This window comes from Artemia sp. Qi Xiang Cuo, chromosome 4 (assembly GCF_049724085.1).
Source record: "Artemia sp. Qi Xiang Cuo chromosome 4, ASM4972408v1, whole genome shotgun sequence".
NCBI classification, from domain to species: domain Eukaryota; kingdom Metazoa; phylum Arthropoda; class Branchiopoda; order Anostraca; family Artemiidae; genus Artemia; species Artemia sp. Qi Xiang Cuo.
Genome location: NC_142797.1, coordinates 18,604,905 through 18,619,064, shown reverse-complemented (window position 1 = coordinate 18,619,064; position 14,160 = coordinate 18,604,905). Strand labels below are relative to the sequence as shown.

Genomic DNA, 14,160 nt, shown 5'->3' with positions numbered 1-14,160 from the left:
GCATCAAAAAAGGTATTGAACGGTATATTCACTTTCGTTCTAACTAAATAAAATTATTTGGTAGAAATTTACCCACAAGTTTATTGGATCAACCTATTTTGTACCCCCCTCCAAAAAAATCCTCGATCCGCCATTGCCCCCCCCCCCTGGATCCGCCAGTGCTGTGGAGTCGGTCCATTTTACCACTGACTCCTGAAACTTTTAAACATAATTGCTCCGACTCCAAACCTTTTCTTCAAAGAAGCAGGCTAAGAACTCTGACTCCAACATTCCTGCTAAATTACTGCAGAAATTGATGAGAGAAATGCAGAAAAGTAATATTGTATGCTAATTATAGTCGATATTTATTTATTACTGCCACTTTTTAGTAGCATTTAAGTATTTGGCTTGACTCCAGCCTTTCTGTGTTTCCATAACTCTGATTTGGGCAACCCCCCAGCGGCGACACCCCCACCCCCTCACAGACACGGTGCCCGCGGCAACTGCCCCGGTAACCCCTTCCCCCTTTAAACAGCTCTGAACCTACGTCCCTACGGTATTTTTTTTAGAGAGGTGTTTAGTTGTGACAATCAAAATTATGAAACAACATTAAATGAGGAATCGAATGGTAGTCCTTATTCTTTTTTTCTTCCTTATTAGAACTACATATTTCCCTCCTTATTGTCCTCCTTATTTAAAGTCCTTGTTCTCATTTCTATCCGATAAGTAACCTTAACCCAACAACGGACTCGCAATCAGTAAATTCCTGCTAGTAGGATACACATAATTTTATACAGGCAATATCCCAAAGATTTTACTTAATATGAGTATGATTTGCATACTTGCATCCGATATAGTCCTAGTCAGTACTAAAGTTTGCTGACATTTTAGCTTGTTTTTTGGTACTTGTGTCTTAAAGCCACCACATTCAACGCGAACATGAGACAATCACTGGATTCCATGGTCTTTAAACGAGACAATTAGCTTCGGCTCGGTGGGAAACTACATTGTAGCTATATTTTAATTAAATATTTAGTTGGATGCGTCCTCTGCGGCCTGCTTGCCACAGTTCTTTTTCATAGTTTCCGTAATTTTGTTTCTAAATTATTATATTATCATCTTGTGGTATATTTCAGTAGGATTAACCTAACTTGTCTCAGGCATTTTGCTTCCCGAAGCTCGCTCGGGCCTCCGGCCTTTAAAAAACATGGCACATGGCCTAACGTTCCTTCCTCTGTTCGCTTCGCTCAATACGGTTGAAAGTTCAGGCCTACGACTATCTCGATTCTTTGTCATCTTTCTCCTTTAGCTTCGGCCTCGCCCCTCGCAGGTATAGCTTGACACTGCCCCTTCCTATGCTTTGCTCGCCACGATGTGTAGCTTTGCCCTTTCACCCTAGTATGCATGGGCGTAGGCAGGATTAGGCAGCATATTGTCTAGGGGGGGGGGGCAGTCGATAGTGTGATGGAGTTTTATCAACTGCTCTTTCCAAACCATCTGCTTTTCAGCCATATCTAATGTAAATTTGAAGGTCTAGGGAGGGGCAGCTGCCCCCCCCCTCTGCCCCCCTCCCTACGCCCATGCTAGTATGCTCTTTTTATACAAAGTTTCTATATATACAAATATAGTAAATATTATTTTCCATATCTTTTCGAACAATGAGTTCTTTCATTTTTTTTTTCATTATTTTCTTCAATCAAGATGGTTGTGTTTATGTGTAAGTGCGTATACAAAACTGTGTCACTTGATTTTCGCTTTCATTGCAGTCAAACAGGTTCTAGATTGTTTTTTTTTTCCAAGTGAAATATTAAGCGACAAACAGGTTTCTAATGCATAAATTTGTAAAATAATTTGGTTCATTGCTACCGTTTTCTCTAATCAGAGAAATAATAATAATAACCAAGCAATAACCAATATAGGACCCCGTTCAGACAGACAGGGAAAAGCAAAAATCTGTACGACGGGAAACCAACAGGTTCTTCCCACGATACCGATCCCATTTTGGCGCAAAGAATTTTTTTTCTAGTTTTTCCTAAAGTATCAATCTTTTTTTTTTTGTTCGTTTTCGAATGAACAAATGAGCAAAAATTTCGGAAAAGAAAAGCGTGTCAATAGTTTAGCACCCGAAAGTATGTCAAAGCTTTGTTAAATGAACTAGATACTGCAGCAACACAAAAAAAACAGAGATGCTGCAGCTTCTACTGAAGCTGTTGAGACGCTTTTGAATTTCACGCAAACATTTTGACCACAGAAAGCGCGTACAAGTACATGCTATCTGTAGTTTTTAAGAAAAATCTTTCACCTGTTGTTTGAGCACTTCTTTTCGTACTGATCGGTTTTTCTATGCGTCTGAACAAATATTTTTGAAGACGAAATTATTTGCGTTATAGATATACCTTACGTCAATATAGATCTGCAGGCGTAATAGCTTTAGATATTTACATATTGAAAAAAAACTAAAAAAAACGGGTGAAACCTTCGTATGATGCAGTGAAATTTGTTCTGTAACTATTGCATAGCAGACACGTGTGTAGGGAGCCTATCGACCAAAACTCTTAAGATTTTTGGAACCCCCACCCCGCAAATTTGTTACGCTTGATCATAATTTAACGTATAATTTAGTCGCTTGCTTTTCTAAAAAAACTCCATGCTAGTGCCTACTGTAAAGCTTTTAAATACAGTACCAGTATCATTATCATGCACTCAAAATATAACCTATACATTTTCTTGTGCTCACCCTTGGTCATTTTGACTCGACTCGCCAAAGATCTAACTTTAGAAAAGTATATCTTGGTGAAAGCTTACCCTATAAAAAAATCAACTTATACCCGACCCGTGTATAGTTCAGCCTAATCCAAACTTATTTATTACGTAGTGGCACCATTTCACCTTTTATATTCCAGCGCAAAGCTTTGCAAATTTCACCTTGATATATAAAATCGACAAAACTTTTATTTCGATGATTTTTTAGAATCAAATGCATTGTATCAGGTCATATTGTGCAACATTGTCTGCTTTTGTTGTCTATGACCGTAAACAAAAGAAAATAGAGATTTCTGTTCTATATTTCCGTGCTAAAAGCGTACTTTAATACCATCCAAGGCCGCATACTGTAGGGGGGTTTCTGGTCTGACCCCCTACCCACATTTTGTCCGACTCGTAAAAACGTAACAAAAATGCATATAAACATATTTTTGATGAGTTTTAAAGTTTTTTTGTACCCCTCCCCCGAACAAGAATCCTGGATACGCCCTTGATACCATTGGTTTATTTTTGTGACGTGTTTTCGGGTTAGCTAATCCCTTTATTTCATTACACGTTGTATTTAGACATCGGCTTAAATGCCAAATTTTGAGCGAATATTGAATCCTTTAAGGTAATACGGTAACTTAAAATTATTTTGCAAGTTTCAGTGTCGGCTAACCGCCACAAAGACAAAGGGCCCATTAGCAAATTCTCCCAGGGGACCAGGCGTTATCGAGAGCCGTCGAGAATTTGTAGTGTGTCTGTGAGATTTAGCTGAAACGACGGTGAAATTTAGCTTCCCTTTTTTTCGGTGAGCTTTTCCATCAAAGTGGATAACACCACAGGGAACACCAAAAGCGACCAAGTCACTCCAGTGATATTTTTTTAGCATATTTTTAGCGTTTTCCTAACTGGTATGCTAAAACATTTTTGGGAATTTTAAGCCCTGCCTGAGCTTAAAAAGGAAACTCTTCTCCAAATAGTGGAAAAAACAAAATTCACTCCACTGAAAAACAAAATTCTGATGACGTATATTTTGTTAAAACTGAATATCTCCATCTCAGTACAAAACGCGAGAAGTTGAATGGTTTTCAAAAGATCTTAGGGAAAGTGATAGTAGTTTAAGATACGGTATCACCTTAAAAGAACGCAGATCTGATTGGCTCTTTTTATGAACTCTTAAACCAGTTAAAGGAGCAAAAGGTTCAGAGTCAACTTTTTTTTATAGTAAATTCTTTGTGACCATAACCTACGGTCAAAGAAGGAAGCTTTTTGTTAGAGGCAGATATGTTTAAAATAAATACAACCGTTAGTTTAATTTGACAAAAGCGTCCTTTTGAAGGCTTTTTTGTCATCCAATTGTTAACTAACAATGCTTGCTATCAATTTTGTGTTATATCGCAGAAAAAAAATGCTAGCAGGCAATTCTCAGAAATGCATGAACTGGGCGCATGATTATACAAATGCTTGTAAAAAATTCAGCATAGCCAGTAACGCTAACTTGTCTGATATTCACTGGAAACCAAAAAAGAATTTTCTAAAGAAGAAATGCTACCAGTCGTGTGTTCTCTATCAACGTTTATAGCATGAAACTAGTCATCTTCTGTATTATCAGTTTTTGAATATTGCGCTTAAAATTTTCCAATAACGATTTTATTCATTAAAAAAATTTGCCAACAGTGTTGGCTTTAGCTAACAATTTTGTAAGGCCGGCGGAAAAACAGTTTAGGTCAATTTTCCTGCTATCAGAAAAATATGTTATACGTACACAGTTTTTTTGGGTGGGGACAGGTTTGTAATCTCTAGAAAAAGATTCAAGTATACAACAAAATAAGACAACATAGGGAAAAGCGTAATGCATCTAGACGTGGATTCAGTGGCGTCAATTGAAGGGGAGGGGCAGGAGCACAGTGCCACCTCACTTTTTGCCCTCTACTCCTAGATTTTAATAAGATCCTTTTTCGATATTTTCATAAAAAAAGGCTTTTTTGGTAGACCTATTTTTATTTTTGAAAACAAGGAAATTACCCCTCTAGATTTTGAAAAATACATTCCCCCACCCTCCCTAATTTCTGTGAATTGACGCCCCTGGATGGAATTAATGGTCCATGGTGGGGACAGGTTCATAAAACCCCAGAAAACGATCAAATTATAGTATAAATTTAGACAATTTAGGGAAAATTGTTATACTCTGCACATTTAAGGCTAGAATCAGGGGCGTCAATTGGGGTGCAGGGGCGTCATGCCTCCTCCTCTTAGTTTTTGAAAAATGCCTTTTTTCAGTATTTTCATAAAAACCGCTTTTTGCAGCCCTGCTTTGATCGTAAAAATTTGTAAATAACGAAATCCCCCCCATAGTTTAAAAAAATATATTTTTATCCGGCTCCTACTTTTGGTGAATTGACGCCATTGTCTGGGGTTTAGGGCCCAATAGCTCCCTTTGCATATATAACTACCTCTAGACAGGTGTACTAAGTTTAAAAAATACCTTTTAGCCAGGGGAGTAAATAGCTGCAGCATTTTTATTGGGGGGCAAGAGGAGTCCATATCCGGTCAAGTGGCATGGGCTATATAATTCTTATTCTCTCCAAATTATTAGGGGCAGCTGCCCCCCCCTAAACGACGCCCCTGCTCTTAGCCAATTGTGGCCTATTCATAATGTGGATAATATTTACCCCTAATGTTTACTTGTGATCTCCTGGCGGTATATACCCCCTTGCCTGTCCGTTGTGTATTCTCCTTTATAAATAATTTTTGGGGACTATTCCCCCACCCTTGCGCTGATTCCAAATGAAGCCCAACATCTATTTCTGTACTGGAAAAAAGACAACAGAAAGCCTACTTTTTAGTTTTCCCGTGGTTTTTTGTTTATTTGAAAGAAACCTAGAAACATGGCCCGAAATATTCCTGATTATGATCTTCAGGTTCAGTGAGCCTTTAAAAGGCATATTTTGCTTGTCTTTAATCATTTCATCTGTCGACTTTTCAAGCAAGTCGCCAAGCACCGCAGATGATATTAAAAACCGGTCTGTGTACCGTTAAAAGCTAAGGAATTAAGTCTGACAACTTATAATTAGGACTATGGGTCAAATTCACTTTTAGCCGTTTTCGAAGACACGTAAACGGAAGGAAGAGGTATTTCCATACTGACGCACCTCTCATGAAATTAATTCCACGTATTCAATGAAATCGAAACGACAGAAAAGTCGCGAGGTCACATTTGATAATGTGAAAAATTGAAAAAGAAAAATTGTAGATGGTGGCAATTGCTATCTTTAAAAGTAGATGAGCTAGGTAAGTGGTAAATATCAAGGGCGTAATTTGATATGGGGTAGGGGGGCAACTACCCCTCCCAGACCTCAGTTTTATGTTCTAAAGAGGGCGTCTTCCCTATTTCAAAGGCTTAGAAGATTACCTTTGAGACAGGTAAGGTTATACGTAAACAAAGAAATACATTTTTAAGAAAATAAGGGTTTACGGTAGTGGTCCCCCCTCGATTTCGGGCCAAATCCCACTTAAGAATCTCTAAAATCCGGATGCCCCCCACCTCGTTATATTTAAAATTTGTTATTCAGAATTTTACATGTAATCATCTGAAAGAAGGTTAAAAGGCCATTAACTTGTTTTTTTTTCGGGTCGGCCTGCAGGCATATTTTAAGCTAATGAAAAATACTGTCTGTATAAAGCACCCTTTATACAATGCTTAATTGTAATAATATCATGTATCTTTTTATGCTTTTTAAATCCATATAAATGTGACGTCATTCCCATAAAAAATGTTTGGTACTCTTGTACTAAACGGCCTCTTTTATATAGTGCTAATTTGTTTAATGCTAATGAAATAAATTAAAATAGGATGAATATATAATAGTTTAGAAACAAATTTGGGCTACATATTTGCACATAAGGGGGGGGGCAAAGCATACCATATATTAAATACGTAACCTAACCTAACCTAGGTAACTCCCCCCCCCCCTAAGCTCCAAAAAACAACAGTTTAAATATCGTATACGCAATGAAAACCACGCTATACATTGCATTACCCTATAGCGATGTCTTGAATTAACCCGTCAAAAACAGGTTTTTCATGCTCCATTGCAGTATATAAAAGAGTCCGTTTAGTACAGGAGTGCCAAATGTTTTCTTTTTTCAAAAAATTCTAAAGTATAGTCAGCCAAAGGGTGCACGTCCTGTCCATGATCCACCAAAATATTACCGTGTCCCACGTTGGGAATCATGGGGTTAACGGCCAGTACGAAGAAAGAGAAAAGAGAAAATCACAAGCATACGAGTATTTCGTCAGTATCAAGCGTCTTCGGCGTGGGGAAGAAATACTTTTAAATATAACTACGTAAATAATAGGAAAATCACGTACCCCCTGACCGAAACCACGGAAGTTGAACATACAACGGAATGGGCCGAAAAAGTTCCGTAATTTTTTTTTGTGCTTGTCATTGAATTTTTGGATAATTGTTAAGGTGGTATAAATTATTTAAGTATATTATTTAAGCATAAAAATATTTAAGTATTAACTGAAATAAACTATTTAAGTATAAATTATTTAAGGCGGATTTTAAGGTATATTTTTCCAAATTTAAGAAATTTTTTCAAGTTAAGTAGTTTTTTAATACGTTTGGAAAACTTTTATCAAATCAGCTTCTAGCAAGAACATAAGGATTAAAGTACTTTCCTTGGAGCTATTTGTGAAGCTATCACTTTTATAACAGTTTATCCCAAGTTCAAAAAAGGTCTGTGGCTATTGAAAGGGAAAGGAGTGGGAATGGATACTTTAAAACTTTCTGGGACATAATTCAGACTCAGCATTCCTTCTTAAAAGTTTATTTAGAGTGATCCAGGAAAAAAATCCTCAAAATCCTCATTCTTAAAGACTCAGGATTCATTGTCTTACACGGGGTATTAATAGGAGAAAGGTATTTTCCCCCTTGATCTTTCCCCGCTAGATTTCTGTTGTGTTCCTTTTGAAAAAGGTGTTCTTTTGTATTTTTGTTGAAAAAAAAACTGTCACCCCTCCTAGATTTTGAAAGAATATGCCACCGTTCACTTAGCTCGGCTACTGTCCAAGATGGTACAGAGTCCATCATATGGAATTATACCCAAAATACAGTCCTTTCTAACGTTTTTTTTCCCGCGAGAAAAGTATGTGAGGTTCAAAGGTAGTAGGGGATTAAGGAAATAATGTATTGTGGTCCAGGACGGCTATCGGGCATGCATACAAGGGATGTGGTAGGCGGCATAGTTATATTTACTGGCATGTTTCATCCACGGCAGTTGGGTTTAGTAATTAGTTGGGTAACCAACTCTTGCCATGTTAACACGCTTATACTCAACATAGTTTTTATCCTTGGGAAGCTTGGAAGTAGAGCATTCTCTCTTAGGAGAATCAGTTTAGCAATGATCTTTCCGATTTACTGAAATCTTGATCCTTGTCGGCCAAAAGTTGATCTAGTTGGTAAAAAAAGACAATTTGGTAAAGCCGGCTGACAAAGTTGGTAAAGTCGGTAAAGTTGGTAAAGTCGGTTAAATTCGTTCATGAAAAATATAGAGGAAACTAAATTCACAAGATTTTGAAGGGGTTTATTTACCTTGTGGCTCCCTGTGAGTTCGACTTCCTGGAGAACAGTTGGTATTTAAGTGTTTCTTCTGTGTGTCTGTTTCTTCTTTTTTCCTTCTACCTGTGTATGAACTACTCATGGATTGCAAAATTTACCAACTGTCTTAAATGGTCCCATTTTGTAGTAAACAAAAAGTGATTTCCAGGGCTTTCTTACCATATTGTAAAGCTGACAGGGAAGCCAAAGATCCCTGGCTCTCCTGGCGACCACCCAAATGTGCCACTCCGGGACTTCTGTACTGAGCCAAATTATTTTTGAGAAGGGGAAAGGTAACAATAGACAACAAAATCAAAATAACTTTTCAAAACCCTGATTCAAAGGAACTGGTCTGTATCACGTTTACCTTGCAAATTGTGTACCCTGCAGTAACTTAACTACCCTGCAGAAAATGATTTGAAAACGGTCAAAATTTTTTTTCACCTGGAAGTAAGGAGCAATATTAAAATTTAAAATGAACAGAAATTATTCTGTACTTGAGGGGAGAAGTTCCTTCATCGACTCTCGCTCTTTACGCTAAGGTTGGCTTTTTGTCACAATTCCTGAACATATTAGAGCATACTCCAGTAATATGAGAGCAACTCCTGAAACACAAGGGCCGTTCAATTTGATTAAGTATTGTTAAAGAATGTTAAGGCTTTAGCGTAAAGGCCGAGGGTTGAAGGAAGGCCCCCCCTCATATACTTAATAATTTCTGTTCGATTTAAGAACATGCATTTTTTTTAATAATACGTGGAGACTAGATTAAAATACACGCCTAGATTATTTAAAAGGATGACATGGCGTTCAAGCATGCTTAAACCCTGTGTTTATCATCTGCCTGCTCTTTGCTGGTTATCCAAAGACTGCCTCTCTCTGAAAACTCACTTCTTCTTAAAGGGAGGCGCCAAGGGTTGGCCTTTATCCTTCCCTCGCAATTTTATTGCAATCGCTCTTTCTATTTTGGCCAAAATTTGCTGATTTGGGATAGCTTTTCCATTTTCATACTCGTTTATTATCTTTGGCTTCTCATAGATTTTATTGGCGAGATCCTTTTGTGTCATTCCCAATCTGTTTCGTCCTTGTTGAATCAATTTGCCAACATCTAGGGGTAATTTTTCATGTTTCAATTCCTCACTTTCACGATCCAGCTTTGTAGTATTCAAAGTGGTAACAGGGTGCTTGTTGGTCGCAGCGCCATATTTTAATTGAGTGTCAACTGCCGCTCCAGTTCTTCGCGCAGCATTCACAACCTGATTTGACTTAGCAGTGGTTCCCTTTGGTAGTCTCTTGTGAATAATTGTAACTGAATCCCAATTGCTCATACTGAGATAGATATATTCTTTAGACAAAATTGTTAATACCCATAGAACTACGTGTCAAGTATCAAGAACCTATCAAAAATCAAAACTAATTTTAAAATTTTCAGGTATTTTTCTAGTTTTAATTAAAATATTCAAACCATTGCTCAGACACCATAAGTATTTTTGCAGTTTACATAATAACTTTAGCGATACATGAAATAAAATTATTTTTAAAAATTTTTCAGGAAGTACTCTAGTTTCAATTCACCAATCAGATTTTTTGTTAAAATTCTAAAGGACTTACTATATTTTATATAACTATATCTACATGCTCTTGATTATGTTAAAAATACTATGTTGATCTTCATATGGAAGATAATGTTAATACCATTTGCTATCACAGTGTTGTAAAAAAATGCAGTTTCAAACTGTTCGTGGTAACGAACTGTAAGTAAGGAGCGGGGCTCAATAGTAACTGAAACTCTAAAAAACGGAAATTTAATGCCAATAGATACATCAAAAGAATCGTATTTTTATGTAGATTTCAAATATATAAGTTTCATCAAGTTTAATGTTACTTATCAAAAGTTACGAGCCTGAGAAAATTTGCCTTATTTTCGGAAAAAGGGAGAAACACCCGAAAAAGTAATAGAACCTTAATGAAAAAATAACACCATCAGATTCAGCTATCAGATAACCCTATTGTAAAGGTTTCATGCTCCTATCTGGAAAAATGAGGAATTTTGTATTTTTTTGCCAGAAGAAAGATCCCGGATGCGTGTTTATTTGTTCTTTTTTTTCCCAGGGGTGATCGTTTTGACCCAGTTGTCATAGAATATCGCGAAAGGGCTTACTCGAACGGAAATTAAGAGTTCCAGTGCCCTTTTTAATTGACCAAAAAATTTGACGGCAACTAGGCCCCCTCCCACGCCCACTTTTTCCCAAAGTCACCGGATCAAGATTTTGAGATAGCCATTTTTTCAGCATACTCGAAAAATCTAATGTCCTCCACAGTCCCCGGGGGAAGGGCTACAAGTTATGAACTTTACCCATTATTTACATATAGTATTGGTTATTGCGAAGTATACAGACGTTTTCAATGGGAATTCTTCTGGTGGAGGGGGGGTAGGGGTAAAGGGTTACGTGGGAGAATCTTTCCATGGAGAACTTTTTCATGGGGGAAGAGAATTTCCATGAAGGGCGCGCTGAATTTCCCAGCATTATTTAAAAAATAGTCAGAAATTAAATAAAAAAAACAAGTTTTTTCAACTAAAAGTAAGGAGCAGCATTAAAACTTAAAACGAACTGAAAATATTACGTACATAAATAAGGGGGGCTGAGGAAACAAGTAAAAAAACAAATTTGACTCTTTCTGAATTTTTAATACAATAAAAAACTTTACCGTAAAGAGCGAGGCGTTGAGGAGGAAACAGCCCCTTTCATATACAAAATAATTTCTGTTCGTTTTAAGTTTTGATGTCGCTCCTTACTTTCAGTTTAAAAATACTTTTTTATTTAATTTAATAAAAGTCGATGTATCCGATGACACTAGCATATGCCCCATTTATAATGAATCGTATCGATCGTTTATGCACAGTTATGTTAAGGCTTTAGCGTAAAGGCCGAGTGTTGAGAAAAGAGTAGCCTCCCTCATATACAGAATAATTTCTATTCGATTTAAGGACATACATTTTTTTTAAGTAATACGTGGAGACTAGATTAAAATACAATGAAATGATTCATAAAAATACACGCCTAGATTATTCAAAAGGATGAAATGCCGTTTAAGCCTGCTTAAACCCTGTGCTTACCATCTGTGTGTGTGCATCTTCGAAAGATAATTCTACTTTTGTGTAAAATCTTCTTCAAAATTATCAAAACCCTTGTTTTTTTTTACTACTTGACTAAAAAATTTATTCAAGGCCTATGTTTGGAAATCAGTACTGAATAAAGCATTACAAAATACAAACTTCATAAAAAAAAAATTGCCGGACAAGAGCAGAAATAAGCTATCTTGACCTTTTATAACTTCCTAACAAAAACTAAGTCTCATACAATAGGACAATTGTAACAATGGTGCTCTTCGCTGGCTAACCAAAATCTGCCGCTCCCTGAAAACACTTCTTCTTAAAAGGAGGCACCAAGGGTTTGCCTTTATCCTTCCCTCGCAATTTTATTCCAATTGCTCTTTCTATTTTAGCCAAAATTTGCTGATTTGGGATAGCCTTTCCATTCTCATACTCGTTCACTATCTTTGGCTTCTCATAGATTTTATTGGCAAGATCCTTTTGTGTCATTTCCAATCTGTTTCGTCCTTGTTGAATCAATTTGCCAACATCTAGGGGTAATTTTTCATGTTTCAATTCCTCATTTTCACGATCCAGCTTTGTAGTATTCAAAGTGGTAACAGGGTGCTTATTGGTCGCAGCGCCATATTTTAATTGAGTGTTAACTGCCGCTCCAGTTCTTCGCGCAGCAGTCACAACCTGCTTTGACTTAGCAGTAGTTCCCTTTGGTAGTATTTTGTGAATAATTGTAACTGAATCCCAATTGCTCATACTGAGATAGATATATTCTTTAGACGAAATTGTTAATACCCATAGAACTTACCTTAGACCTTAGCTCCTCCTGTACCTCCAGAGGCACACAGGGCATCCGTTAACAGCCTCCAATCATCCCGCAAATGAGCTGCGGCGTAAATATCCTCCCACTCTGGGATTAAGGATGCGTGAAGGGCTCTCCTGTCCCGCTCATATGTCCTGTAAAGCTTTTTTTTGGCCTTCCTCGCCGACGCGTGCCGTCTGGTTGCCACTGGAGGATCATATTCGGTAGTCTCGATCTTGGCATACGGATAACATGGCCAAGATAGCGCCATCTTCGTTGCCTGACTACATCAGCGACATCAGGCTGGTTTGTGTAGTGGCAAATTTCTATGTTTGTTATCCTATCCTTCCGGTTAATGTTTAGGATACGTCGAAGACAGTTGTTTTCATATGCAGTGAGTCGTGTTTACAGCCCAGCTGTGATTTTTAAAAAATCCATTGCGTATTTCAAAATCGAAAGGACGTTGCTTCTGAAAAGGCGAAGTTTTAGCTGAAGTGAGTACTTCGCTGATCTCCAGACTGGTCGAAGTCGTTGAAATGCTGAGCTTGCCAGGACTATTCGTGTTCGCAGTTCTTTTTTGGAGTCACCACTAAACGAGACGGTGCTGCCAAGATATCGGAAAGTCAGTAACTTGCTCTATGCTTTCAGTCCCCAGCTGGATATTCATCGGTGAGTTAGTGGTTGACATCGCTTTGGTTTTGGGGGCGTTGATATGTAACCAAAACTGCTCCGCTCTTTCGGCTAACTTGCATAAAAAGTCTTGAAGTTTGCTTTTGTCTTTCTCCATCAATACAACATCGTCTGCAAAGTCGAGATCTTGGACTAGTCTGCCTGCAATTTTGATCCCGTATCCATCAATTTGCCTGAATATGTAGTCCACTATGAGAATAAAGAGGAATGGAGACAGCACGCATCCTTGTTTGACACCTGTCATCACTTTGGAATATCTTGTATTTCCTTCGGAGGTTCTCACGCAGCATTCCGTGTCTTCGTACATTGTATGATAAGGCGAACAAGCTTTTCAGGAATACCATAGAAGATCAGGATCCTCCATAGTATTGGGGGGTCTATTGAGTCGAACGCTTTTTCAAAATCGACGAACAATAGATATAGACGTTGTGTCCATTCATTTGATTCTTCAAGCATGGTCCGCAGTGTGAATATCAGATCGGCGCAAGATCTTTTTGGTCAGAAACCATGTTGCTCCTCGCGTAAATGCGGGTCTAAGGCAGCTTGAAGTCTTGTCAGGATGATTATGCAGAAGAGTTTTCCGGGTATCGAGAGGAGGTTGATGCCTCTGTAATTGCCACAGACTGTCGCGTCTCCTTTTTTGAACAGTTTAATAATGGTTCATGCTCTCCAGTCCCTTGGGACTTTTTTTTTTGCCAGAGGAGGGAAAAGAAGACTAGCCACACTGAAAGGGACCTGCGGATTAATGATTTGACTATTTCTCCAGATATACATTCACTACCTAGAGATTTTCCATTCTTCAGCATATTCGACGCTGAAAGGATCTCGTCTGCCGTTGGCTCGTCTTCATTAATGAGAAGATCCAAAAGTGGGCTGTCCGGAATATCTGGTGGAACAGAAGGGGACGGGCGATTGAGAAGGTTTTCGAAATGATCCGCCCATCTATTTTTTCGGTCATCTGGATCGGTTAGCAGTCTTCCGTTTTCCCCTTTTACTGGTCCTTCTTGTACGTTGGTCTTCCCAACGATTTCTTTAGTTAGGCGGTACACAGCTCTCGTGTCACCACGTCGGGCTGCTTCTTCTGCTATTCTTGCTTTCTCATTGAGGTGCTTTCGCTTGTCTGACCTAGCACTTTTCTTCACTTCTCTGTCCGCTTCTTTATAAGCTATGTCTTTCATGACATCAGCAGAGGGATCATTACTGAGCGTGCTCTGTTTTATTTTCTTGCG

At 38.1% G+C, this 14,160-nt stretch overlaps 1 protein-coding gene and 2 pseudogenes across 1 annotated transcript in view; 1 reads left to right on the top strand and 2 right to left on the bottom strand.

Annotated features, from left to right (window-relative positions):
• Positions 1-14,160, top strand: part of Skel (DM13 and DOMON_DOH domain-containing protein skeletor) — a 64,809-nt gene that overhangs the window by 989 nt on the left and 49,660 nt on the right. The gene's annotated exons all lie outside the window — the stretch shown is intronic.
• Positions 9,218-9,658, bottom strand: LOC148952852 (endothelial differentiation-related factor 1 homolog pseudogene; annotated as a pseudogene).
• On the bottom strand, positions 11,728-12,195 carry LOC148952851 (endothelial differentiation-related factor 1 homolog pseudogene; annotated as a pseudogene).